The sequence below is a fragment of the Temnothorax curvispinosus genome, unplaced genomic scaffold (assembly GCF_003070985.1).
Source record: "Temnothorax curvispinosus isolate PA1 unplaced genomic scaffold, ASM307098v1 QBEX01015287.1, whole genome shotgun sequence".
Taxonomy (NCBI): Eukaryota; Metazoa; Arthropoda; class Insecta; order Hymenoptera; family Formicidae; genus Temnothorax; species Temnothorax curvispinosus.
The window spans coordinates 1-12,889 of NW_020225067.1; the positions used below are offsets into that span (position 1 = coordinate 1).

The 12,889-nt window shown below is 36.0% G+C and overlaps 1 long non-coding RNA gene across 2 annotated transcripts; it reads right to left on the minus strand.

The window, feature by feature from the left end:
* Positions 1-3,697: 3,697 nt before the first annotated feature.
* LOC112465513 lies at positions 3,698-7,449 on the minus strand. 2 transcript variants are annotated; one of them, XR_003042030.1, is made up of 4 exons: positions 7,331-7,449; positions 5,288-5,475; positions 4,443-4,705; positions 3,698-3,978 (listed from the first exon to the last, which is right to left on the minus strand). It is a non-coding gene; the product is annotated as an uncharacterized LOC112465513 (long non-coding RNA). The 2 variants fall into 2 exon arrangements; XR_003042031.1 differs by lacking the exon at positions 7,331-7,449 and adding an exon at positions 6,121-6,142.
* Positions 7,450-12,889: the final 5,440 nt, after the last annotated feature.

Genomic DNA, 12,889 nt, shown 5'->3' on the forward strand with positions numbered 1-12,889 from the left:
AATTAAACTAGTATATGTTATAGAATAAAAATAGATATATTATACATATTTTTTTCTAAAAAACGTATTCTCTTTTTTATATAAATTGAAAACTGTTTTTCAATAATATCTACAAGTTTTCAAAAAGGATAACATAATTCTTATATAACACTTTAATTATCAACGTACCTATATAAGAAAACTGTGAAATCTTACTTTTCCTTATCTAACTGACTTTTTCATTATTAAATCTACATTGTTTTTGCAAATTCGCGATTTATTATTGACATAAAAAACAAGTTACTTACCGCACGATAAAGGTGTCTTTCATCGATGTTCTCTTTCCGGTAGGTCTTGTCGCGCTTAAAGATCTCCGTGAATTTCAACTGAAAAATTTCTTCTGGCACCTGGCTAAGCACTCGGATAACTAGTTAGCAACTGAACAGAGATTATTTGCTAGAATTGGACACGGTTGTGGAGTCACGAATAACAGACGCTTCGCGTGCTTATGGAGCCCGCGAAACGCGAGCGATCTGTCAGGATGCACGATGCAATGTGTCTCGCAGTGTCTCGACGAGGTGGCCTCTGCACTTCATGTTACATCTGTCCGTCCATCGGCAGACTGCCCCCGCCGACACGTAGTATAATCTTTCCTTCCTTTATCCTCTCTCTTTATCCTCGAAAACATCTCGTTGGAAACCGCCGCCGTGTCTCACGAAACCTGTTCTAAATATTATGCTTGTCGACTGAACTTTGCCGATGACTTAGGCCAGAAAATTTGCATACTTTCGTCCTTTCATTATCCTTGGATATAAATATGTTCAAGGTTAGTGAATAACATGAGTGAACGAGGTGTTATTCCACTAGCGTCTATAAAATTGGTTATAAAATATTCCGAGAAAAAAAATTCTTCAAATAATCTAGCGTGTATCTTTTTTGTTACATAAAATTATTATTTTCTCAATTTTTACAAAATATAATGATATAATAGTAATTAAATATTAAAATGTGTTTTTGATAAATTGTTTATAAGTTTGGATTATAAAAAGAAGAAAGTATAATTAAATATGTACGTGTTAATTATCTACAAATGACTTTGTGCGAAGAGAATGTGCAAAGAAGAAGGAAATAGTTCAGTTTCCTAAATATTTTATTATGTAAAAAAAATTGTAAAATATAGAATATCTACAAAAAATCGATTGTAGAAGTAACGAAGAGAAAAGGGAAAAACGGCGAAGTAAAAAGGCACACGTTAATTGTAAATGCACACTTAGAAATCGTAAATAAATCGCAAATGTAATGTAAATAGCATTTGCAAGATTCGAATAAAATTACATTAGTGAGCGTGACAGTTGCAATTGTGTGTTATCGACATTAATGGTATATGATTAGATCACGTTAATCATGGTTTAATTATATTTGACATTTGTCTAACCATAATGACCGACAATCCAATTCTTACGTAATGCATTCTCATAATTTGTCGTCCGGATATGTGACGTCTACAGTAAGAAATTTGATATAAATCTTTCTTCTTTAGTAGTAAATTATTTGTTAAGGTTCTACAATCTCATAAAATTCATCTAATGGGACAGATTAATTAAAGATGTGTGCAATGACGAGTGTCGTTGAAACACATACATACGCAGGCGCTTAATGAACATGAGGAACTGATTAGTCGTTCATTTATCAACAATGAAATTATTATTCAGACTAACCTTGGAGGTTATCACCATAATAAAATTATTGTTGCGCAATGGGAGAATTTTTATAATTATGCTTGCGGATAACTTTCCAAGGACATATGAAGAATGGGATAATCCATTTTATTTTCTATAGTGGAAAATTTTATCAGTGAAATATTGTTTAATGCAATTTTAATGGAGACAAAGAAATATACGGTTAATCTACATAGATCGAAAACAAAACGGAAAACTAGAATTGATTTATATCGTTATGATCAGGAGTGTTCCATACTATAGCGAAATCGCATTTACTTTAGAGAAAACATTTTTTATTCTCAATCCTTGTTCTTGTAGCCTTGCGCTTCTATTACATCAGTCAGGAGAAACGATATAGTAATAAAAAATAATAATTTATCATAAATTCATAATAAGCTTATGAGAAACAATTAATTATATGTATAATATATATGTATAACATCTATTTTTTTATAACAGATATACCACCATGTGTTCCGCAATTCGCTTACGCGCGAAATGTGTAGTGAGATTTTTTATCAGGAGTAACAATTTTTTTTTAGCAAAGATTCATTGGAATAATAGTTTTTAAACGAAAGCAATTTAAATCTAACGAATGAGAGCTCTAAGTTACGCATGAATTTTGGGACAACGCACGCTGCACGTGTACACTATTTTCATTAAAAGATTTCACAAAACAAGTGCATATGATATTTAAATAATATACAATAACAATAATTTTTTTTCGCCAGTAAATATTAAAAACGATCCAACATTATTTAACAACAACAATTGGTCAAATTCTTTAGTAAATCACAACGTTTCGACTCTAATTGGGTCCTTATCAAGTGAGATATTTTTCTAAGTGTGAATTTGACCATGACACATTTTGGATATAGTAAACAGGATGTTCCGATTATTCCGTTTATATCATCAACACATCATCAATATCATTACAAAATTATCTTATGTACGCACGATGGTGCTAGGAATCAGCGTATGGCGACTTATGATGGTTTTGTGCTTGAGAAGGACCCAATTAGGATCGAAACGTTATGATTTAATAAAGAATTTGGTCAGTTGTGTCGTTAAATAATTTTGGATCGTTTTTAAATAATACGTTCGTGGATTTTTCTCTTATTTGTGATACAACTTAATAAGAGAAATTTTTTGTGAGGTAAAATGGACGTCTAAAGATAAAAATCGTATAGATAGTAAATATAAGTATTCAACTTGTAAAAAAAATTTTATTCGTAAGATAAATTTATGTGTACAAATAGAAGGCTGGAATTTCGAGCATATACTTTAAAATATTTAATTGGCCTTTTTCAGGTTCATAAATATCTTTAAAATGTTAGAACAATAAATCGAACCTAATCTACTTATTCGATGTATTTATTTTACTTTCACTCATTGCTTCGAAAATATTAGAAAATGTTGTGTGTACGTATATTATGATGCAGATTATACTATTAACATTTTCTTTAAATTATTTATATAATTTATCGATTCTTTGTTTAGTTTATTAAACTCATTTTTACTGCACACACTCCGTATGAATAAAATGGAAAACATTACGACGATAGTATGCATATGAATGAGCGATTGCAAAGTTACGTAATAATTATATACGAGAATTATGAAGTTTTTCCCATATTTTTATTATTACTTGAGTTTTTTTACTGACGCGCTCGAACAGTTTTTTTCGTTTTCTTGCTATTAGTCTTATTGAAACGCAAGGCCGCAATCGTACAGGAATGTATATCTTCCACGTAATGAATAATCTTCTCAGTGGAATGAAATATTCTAAAATATAACAACTGAACTAACGTCTGGTCTTTAGATTACAGTTTTTGAGAATAAGTACTGAAAGTATCGTCTATCTCTCTCTAATTTCAAGAGAAATTTACTGTGTCATAATTTTACGTTGCATCATCAGTCACAAAGTTATCAAGAACTGAATTGCAAAAAATTGCGATTCTGTTATAAATGTTATACTTATTCTTGTCAGTCTCTCGCGAGTATCCATGCAATTAATGATAAAAATGATAACGTCGTTTAACACTAAAGTCGCTTCATCAATATTTTTATCGTGTTAATGATAATTATTCACTATTATATCCAAATTATGTCAATTTATTTAATAAACAACGACAAAAAATTGTATACAATAATTCAATAATTAAATTGAGACACAGAACTTAGTTGCTTGCGATAATGCATCTCCATCTAGCATCTACGACCCGAACCTGTTGATTTCTATGGTGTCCCAGGATACATTGGCTAGTCAGATATCCTGCTGCAATAGAATTAGCTGTCGGTTATAATTGTTAACATGAACACAAAATTATCTATCTTATCTAAAATTTTTCGAAGTAATGATTTTTTAGATAATTGGCATTAAATACAATTTAATATTACTCCTTTTCGCTTTACAGTTATTCAGATTTAAACAAAAAACTTATTAATTGAAGCATGATGAAATAGTATTTTATAATTTCCAATTTATCTCAATATTATCATCTTGCACTGGAATGATACGTCAAGAGTCTTGGAAATCTTGGGATATAATTAATATAAAATTGGCGCATTATCCATATTTCTTTTCTCAATAAAATAATGTGCGATAAAGTACAGATATCTATGAAACGCACTGCCAATAATTACTTTGCAGAATACTTTATAGGAATAATTAGGCAATAATAATATGTGAGACGCAAAAAATTTTGAAAAGATTTACAAAACCGAATCTATCGATCTTACTTCATTCTTTTCTTCTCATCGGGACGAACCGCTCTTCGTTCCTCGTTGAGACGAATAGGGACAGAATTAAAGATGGCGATACTTTTTCCATTGTTCTATCCCCTACGGCTACCCCACCTTCGCTGCTTTTCTTTCGGAGGGTGGACTTGCGTTGGTGGGGCGAAAAATGGCCGGAAATATTTTCGACGGCGACCGAAGAAAGGGGCGGTCACCGTCTATACCGAGAAATCTCACCAATGTCCTCCAACATGTCTGATATGTCTCTGAAAAAAAAGATTATAAATAACATCTGAAAATATCATCTGAAAAATAATTACAATTTCAGCTTTATATAGATATTTAGATTAAATAGCGTAACTAACTCGGTTAGGCGCTGTTAGACATTAGTTGCTGAGATAAAGAATGTGATAAAACTTAAAATTTTATATACTGAAACGCAATTATATAAAATGTTTTATATTTTAAAATATCTCTATTCACCGCCGCGTTTTAATGATACTTTTTTTATTTTTAATTTTCCACGCGTATTGACCGAACGGCATATTCCATGGCGTATTTTCAGTTCAAGATGGGGAAGTTGCTCTTAGGTTTTTGTTTTTATTGAAACAGCGGAAAACAAGAGTAGCATGCTGAAAGGAAGGAAAAAGGAAGTAAAAAGAGGTATTGGAGGGGAGAAAAGCGAGAGGTGGACCGCGCGGGTAAAGGAGAAATTCGTGGGTTGAAAAGGAAAGGAAAGGTAAACGGCGAGTGAGGCAAGAAGGGAGTGGAGGCCAGTAATGCGAAAGGTATGCAAGAAATCGCGACTCGTCTGTGTTTTCTCATTTTCTGCGCGGATCTTTTCTTACCTTCTTATGTGGGAGCTGAATGCAAAAACTTGCAACGGTTCCGTCGGCTCGTTAATGGAAACGGCTGCGAATGTAAGGGAAAATCGCCGATCGTCCGTGTTTCTCCTTCTCCCGTATCTTTTTGAAGACTTTCATTCAACGTTAGTTTTTTTTAATTTCGCCGAAAGAGAGAAGGACCTTTTATTTTTCTGTAAACATAGTAATAAGCATATTAAATATAAAGGTGTGACATATATTGGAATTTCATGAATATTTTTTTGTGTCTGTTTTTGATATTTTACGAAAAAACAATTATTTCTAAATATATCTTTAGTCGTATGCAATATTAATTATTATTGTTTGGAAGTTTTTGTAACGGGATAAATTTGAATTTTTATCAGCTTTTTTATCCATAGTTCATAATGGTTAGATTATAAATATTTTAAGCGAGAGAAACATTCATAGTTGGAAATTAATCGCTTATGACCGCGTTTAATGATGAATTTTTGTCGAAGTTTTTTATATCTATAGTTCATAATTGTTAAATTAGAAATATCTTAAATGAAAAAAAACATTTACAGTTGGTATTGAATCGTTTCTGACCGCACTTGATGACCTAAGTATCTCGTACATAATTGTGTTTATTTAATTAATCAACGATACAAGAGGACAATGCTCTTATTCTATACAGAGTGAGTACTTGAGCGGCGATATTTTGTTGATTACGTGAGATATTATAGAAAGAAATAAGATAGAGTGTAAACTGACAGATAAATGAGATAGAAAATATCGCTGAAATATCGCTAAATAATGTGGAATCTTGAACGAAAAAATCTCGGATGATAAAAACTTACAATTTGTACATGTCGATCTTTACATTTGCGAGCAACTGAGACTATAATTAAAGATATGCAACGATTTAAAATATAACACAAAGCAGTGAAATTCCGCAATACTGAAACTGCAGTGAAAATAAAAATAAATGTTATGTCTCTCAACAAAGTTGTCGCAAATAAGTCGAATGCGATAACGCTCGCTTTTTTTTGCGATATTTTTCACAGAATATGACAATATGCTTCGGAGGGCACTCTTTACGAGATAGCCTCTAGATACCCTCTATAGATACCTTCTGCGCACGGGTCACTCGAATTTGTATAATTTGACTATCGTGTTAATGAGACGAAACGCGCAATTACGCGAAACGAGCCGAAGGCTTTCCGAGAGCGCGCGACTGGAATTTAATTAATTTGCGCATCAAGTCGCTCGATCGCACGATCCGCGATCGAGGGGATATTAAATCACGGTTGCGGGTAAACGCGCGCACTACGTACACGTGACATGACGCAAATACGAAACGCTACGTCTAGAATCAGCTGGCGAGCATGATTTTCCGGCAGGCGTAAACACAATTCGATCGTTCCCGATCATAAACTCTCCGCGTTTACATCTGAATTATTCGGCTTTGCCATATATGTAAGACGGCGCTGTTTAAGCTAATTGTAAGATCGATCGAACAGCTTATAGTTGTATCGATAACATATATGTGAAAAAGAAAACGTGGAAAAATTTGGATATAAAAATAATATATGTTAATAATATACAAAATCAATATTCCAAATCCAAATCCTTTTTTAAACTTGACATTAAGCCGATTCGCTACTTGCAAGCCAGACGTTTGCGAACTAGTAGTCGAATAAGGAAATTTTAATATCCATTTAAATTCAGTATGTTTATTAATTTGTCACGTTCGCGAGGTTTATCAGCCTCTTTCGTTCCTTCTCTCGGAAGTTAATAATTTCCAAGCTTACGTCTGTCAGATTAAGAACACAATATCGATTAGTGATGATTATTTTATGGTCACACATTACAGACGTAACGTTGATTACACACAATTAAATCACACACTCCGTTTTTTCTCTCGACGAGTGATTAAACCGACGTTTTTGAAGGACACTCGGACCCACTGAATCCGTTCGCGGAAGCGCATCAGATTCCACACGCATGTTTCGAAAGTGACCGTGATGCCATGCCGGCAGACTCGTTTGACCGGTATGCAAATCTTACCTGACCAAAACATCCGGAAAAAGGTCCTGTTCCGTCACTCTCCGAGGGTCGACACACCGCGCAGCTGCTCGCGAAGGATCCCTTTGTTTCGCGCAACATAGCGCTTTCCCGCCGCTTCCCCCTCTACATATAAAATATTCCATAGATAAGATACGATGGACGCCTATGGATTACATAATAATCTCATTATTTCGTTTATTAATGTACGCGACACGATCGACGTTTCTCCGGTCACGTATATATCGCTCGGCATCGCCATTATTAATTATTCACGTTGTGGGCGTATTGTAGTAATATAGCTGTCATGTAATAGCGCGTTTCGGAGATAATGTACGGCAGATAAATATTATACATCGATTGGATCACACGGCGAGACTTTGAATACCCCCACGGTACACGGTAGGATCGTTATTCTGTTAAAACGCGCTCGAGACGAGTGGCATATAACAATTTAATAGCCCGGGTATTATCCGTTGATCACTTTATAATAATTGAGAATCCTAGAAACCGGGTACATTATCTCGCGGACTAAGAGAGAGAGAGAGAGAGAGAGAGAGAGAGAGAGGGGCTTAATTCCGGAGATAGGGATGGGGTGCAACGGGAAACTCGATAGTCCTCTGCGTGTGAACGCTATAGATCGAAATAGTTTTTCAATTTTCACGGACGATTGGTCACCCTCCGATCGCAATTTTCCCGTCGCTTAGCTTTTCGATTATCTGCCGATCGCCTGCCATGATGGAAGCATGCCGTGAGACTAAAGAGGAGAAAAAGTCCGTTGTTTCTCCGCCCGCATTAATTAAGAGACATTTGCATTCCGCGGTACTGTAATAAATTACTCGATACAATTACAGTTCGTATAACAAGCACATACAACTACCGCACGTATTATTGCAATAGGCCAATCAATTCAAATTAATGTTATTGATACGGCATTATTATGCTAAAATGAGGTGCTCCATCTTTTAATTTGCATCGTTTAATATGATATGTATTATCTCGATGTAATTATCTTAAAGAAAAATTTACGAGTATTAAACTGCTTTTGTATCTCGAGTATTAAAGCTTTTGTATCTCCTCTTTAGATAATAAATTTAATAATTATATTTAATAATTATATAATTAATAATTATATAATTAATGATTATATTAAATATAATAACGTCCGCGTATTGATTAATCCAATTTTTGCGACACTCACAGCAATGATTACTTATTGGAGCTTCAAGATTATTCTGTCACGGACTCGGCATAGTAACGACGACAATGATTAATCGATCACTCTATAAAAAAAAGGTTATAAATCTCTCGCTATTCCACGTTTGCGAAACGGAGGGACGGGCGAAGATCTCGTCCTTTTGATAATGTCTTGAAAGGGACAATAGTCGGCTGGATAAATTATGACGTCATAAGGCAAGGCAGAGGGCAAAAACAAAAGATGGCGATGCGCCGTCACTGGGAAAATAATAAAGACTTTTTGATTGTACCATAAATTTAAGAACCTTTGTTTTTACGTCGTTTGCGGCCGCGATGAATTTTACGCTGGTCACACGTTTTCGTTCGTCTCTCTTTTTCACAGTCTCTCTTGCAATCGTTCGTTTGAGAATTAAACATTAAACGATCCTTCGACAAAGTGTTGCAAAATATCTATGCCAAGTTTAATTATGAATGGACAATAAATCAGGTTAAATGAAAACGTAGTTACTTAAAAATTATAGTATATAATTTTCTATCATAAATATATATGCTTTGGATTTATGAATCCACTATTCAAAGATTTTTATTGAAATGCCTTTCTAGGTGCAACGTAAACGTCTATTTCATGCAACGTCATTGCGAAAGCGCAGGAATAAAATATTTCTCAGGAGTCCGATAATTTCTTACCCTAAGAGGTTACTGGGGCAAAAGGACGAGAGGGGTCGATGTAAGGGGGACGAAGGCGGAAGAGAAAGGGTTGAAAATTGGACTATCGTAAAACAGGTTTTGCAGCTCGGACACCCGGAAGCCCTTTCGGTCAGCATTTTTTCTTTTGTTACGAATTTCTAATCAGCGGTCCTTTCAGAGGTTACACAAAGCGGCCTACGTTCTTATTATATACTTTCGCATAATTTAAAGCACGGCATAGAAAATCCCAATTCTTCCATACGATAAATGTGTTACATTATTGGAGTGTAAGTGTAGCGAGAAAAAATCACGCAAATATATTCTTTTAATAACGTTCATGCACGTTTCGATATAATACACGCGCAATTTTCTCAAAGCATTTAAACAATCTCAAAGCAAAAGAATTAAAATAAAGTCTGTTCTTAGTCTCGTAAATCAATTTTGCAATAAATAAGTATTGTGAATATTTAATTATATATTCAAAGAAGAAAAGTCGATGATGGGTTTATTTTGCGATAAAAGAATCGAGCAACGCGCTTGAAGAAATATATTTAATTAAAAACCCTTGGTTTTCATGCACGCGTTTCCGCGCGTTATAACGCGCGTCGAACACGCGTCTCCACAGGTTACCCCAATCAAATGCGTGCTTTTTTTCATGGAAACGCGACGTGCACGGAAAAGGGACGCTAGTGCGTTTCGACTAACTTCAGATTCTTACGAGATAACTACTCCCGCCTCCCGCGGTGGACGTAGATTGCTACTAAAAAGTCGGTAGGTTTTAAGCATCGTACGGTACTACTTTTACGTCCTTCTAAAAAGTGCGAACGATAAAGAGCAGCTCCGGAGGGCAGCCTCGTAAAGTCGCCGGAGAGCACGGATACAACGAGAGGTGGGTAAGTTTAGGATCGGTCCAGTCGTAAAAAGGCAGGCGGGAAAGGTTAAGAGTATATACCTTTCGAAAATCCTTAGTCGGCGAAAAAAACGGCGCAACTTTATTTCAATTAACTATTTCGAAGTAAAAAAAATTACGTCGTAAGAATTCTTAAGATTATGCAATATCAAATTTCCAACAGATTTATATTTTGTTCAAAGAAAACATTTTTGCTAGGATTTTACTTAAGATTTTACCGTCTCTTTATCACATTAAAATTTATAATTGTGCGTTTGTTGAGATATGATATTTATTCTTCTAATTTATAAATGTATTTATCGTCAATTCTTTATGGATATACATTTATAAGTCATACATAATTTATTACGTTGATTATATATTTATTTCGATTATATACTTTTTTGAATATTTATAACATAAATGTGATGAATAACATCTTTGTTCTGTATTAAAGATTTAATGAACACGCCGATGTATCGTCTCTCGGCTGAGAGAACTAAGTATCTAAATACAGTATTATATCTGGCCCCTCTGCTCCCCGATCTCTCTCTCCGCCGCGAGCTGCGAGGGCAAACAAACCCCTAAAAATAATCGCGAGCTTCCCCACTACCCGGGTCAGCCCCCACCCGTCGATCTTTCGCTTCTTTCTGAGCTTTTTGCTCCTTCTGCCTTCGAGAGAAGAAGACGAAGCCGGAGGTGGAGGTGACCCACCTCCTCGAGCAGCTCGAGGGAAGAAAGACTGCGGGTGCCGTATCAGGGGTGGACGAGGAGGGACGAGGGAGGGTGGCGAGGCAAGTCGGAAAAGCGGGAAGAAAGAGCGAGGGACCGACCACCTTCGCCTCTCTCTAGTATTTCAGATAAGAATTAAAGTAAACGGCGAATGGTGTTGCCGGAGAGGTGGCTGCTGCAGCGCGAGGGGTCAGGGGGAGAGCTGCTACGGGACGGGGGGAATGATGCTTCTCAGGCCGGGACGTATCAAAGCAAAAGGGGGAAAGGCAAAAAGTACGGCGATCGATGCTACCGGCCATATAGAATACAATGAAGACGCTCTACTTTGGTGTTCTGTCTCTCCGCGTCTCCCGCGAGTCACGCGAGTTTTCTCAAGGTGATCCAGGATGTGATTAACGCTCTCCTGGCTATTTCAATTATACGTGTTGACATGACCGCTGATATTTGACGTCATCTTAATGACGCATCAAAAAATGCATATAGAAGCTACGTATATTCACAATGCCTATATCTGAAATATTATCATTCGTTTATTTGTTATTATATATTTCGTTATCTCTTTTAGCAAGATTTCTTATTAGTTATAGAATGATCTAGAAATTATAAAAAAAATTCATTATTTATATATTCACTATTTACCTATTATTACAATTATCCTGTTAACGACGTAGAAACAGCCTGATGAGAACTACTTTACATCATACACGAGCATATGCTAATTATAAGCTATTAAACTCATTATTGTTTTGTTCTCTTTTTTTCTTTGTCTACGTTGTTGGTTGGAAAATAATACTTAAGAAGAGTGATGCGGCAAAAGAGGTTTTTTCCCCAGGCGTATACTCCTTTGAATACACCGATATCTAAAGATACATAAATTATAAATTGTTAAGAAATGCATCATTACGAATTATCACGAGCAAATTGCTAAGACGCGACCTTCTGCAAAGTAAAACGCCCGGAGCGTCGAGGATTTTTTTTTTTTTTTTACGGAACGTGCAATATGACAGCTGGACCGAGCCGTTATTTCACGATCGAACTACAGCGTAATTACTTAATAACGCGATCAAAGAAAAGTTCACCTCGTTATAAGTTCGTCGTAATTTTTGTTACTGCTAAACTGAAAAAAACGATGACCGTTGTGCTTTTTTTGTACCCCTTTCAACGGGCCGTCACCTCCCTCGCGCCCTGCCGCCATCGTCGCCGCCGCTCATGGTGGGGTGGTTGAGCATAATAGAGGCGAATAGGGCGGTGGGATGAATTTCCTAATTAAAACTCGCGCGAAACTATTTAAAACTTAAAAAGGAACGAAGCTAGACCCAAAGCAACTCGGGCCCCATTATCGCCCACGCCAGAGGAACTTCGGCAAATTATAAATTTCATCGGACCTGCCTCGCTCCACGGCGAATCTTATCCTCCCTTCCTCGCCTTTCTCCCCTCCTTCCTCCTTCGCCCTCGCTCGTTTATGCATAATTCTTGATTATCTGGTTAATTGCATGATTGGATGTTACGTTAATAAAAATCATTTTTTATCGCTTTAATTGCGAAGAAATAATGATTGGGATATGACTTGAAAATTTTTATATTGATGTTAATGCGTCCGTCAATGTTTGCGATAAAAACCGGTTGACGCCACTGTAATGATTAATTATTTATTTACGGAAACTTACTCGCAGGTAATAGCGTAACCTTTCTTGGAATTGGCGACTGTCAATCTCGATAATTGGAGCGTTCGTAGTGCGGCGGAAAATCGTTTAGCCTTTTGTTATAATTAGTCGCGTTAAAGTCTCGGTTGCTTTTCCTCCTTCTGCAATCGGTTAAGTACCCGTGGCCTTCGTTTCTTACCAATCCCCTTTATATTCTTTTCTCCTCTGCTTTTCATTGTACGAACGCGTTTCTAGCCGAGACTTACTTTAACGGCCTCCGGCGTGCCGGCGCAATTAGAGGTGCCGCGTTTAAGCCGGGTCATAGATTTTTCCGCGTAGCTACCCTGCTTAAACCCAGGAAATTTAAGGGCTCTTTATACAAGCTGCTTGATGCATGCGCTTGTTGCAATTCTC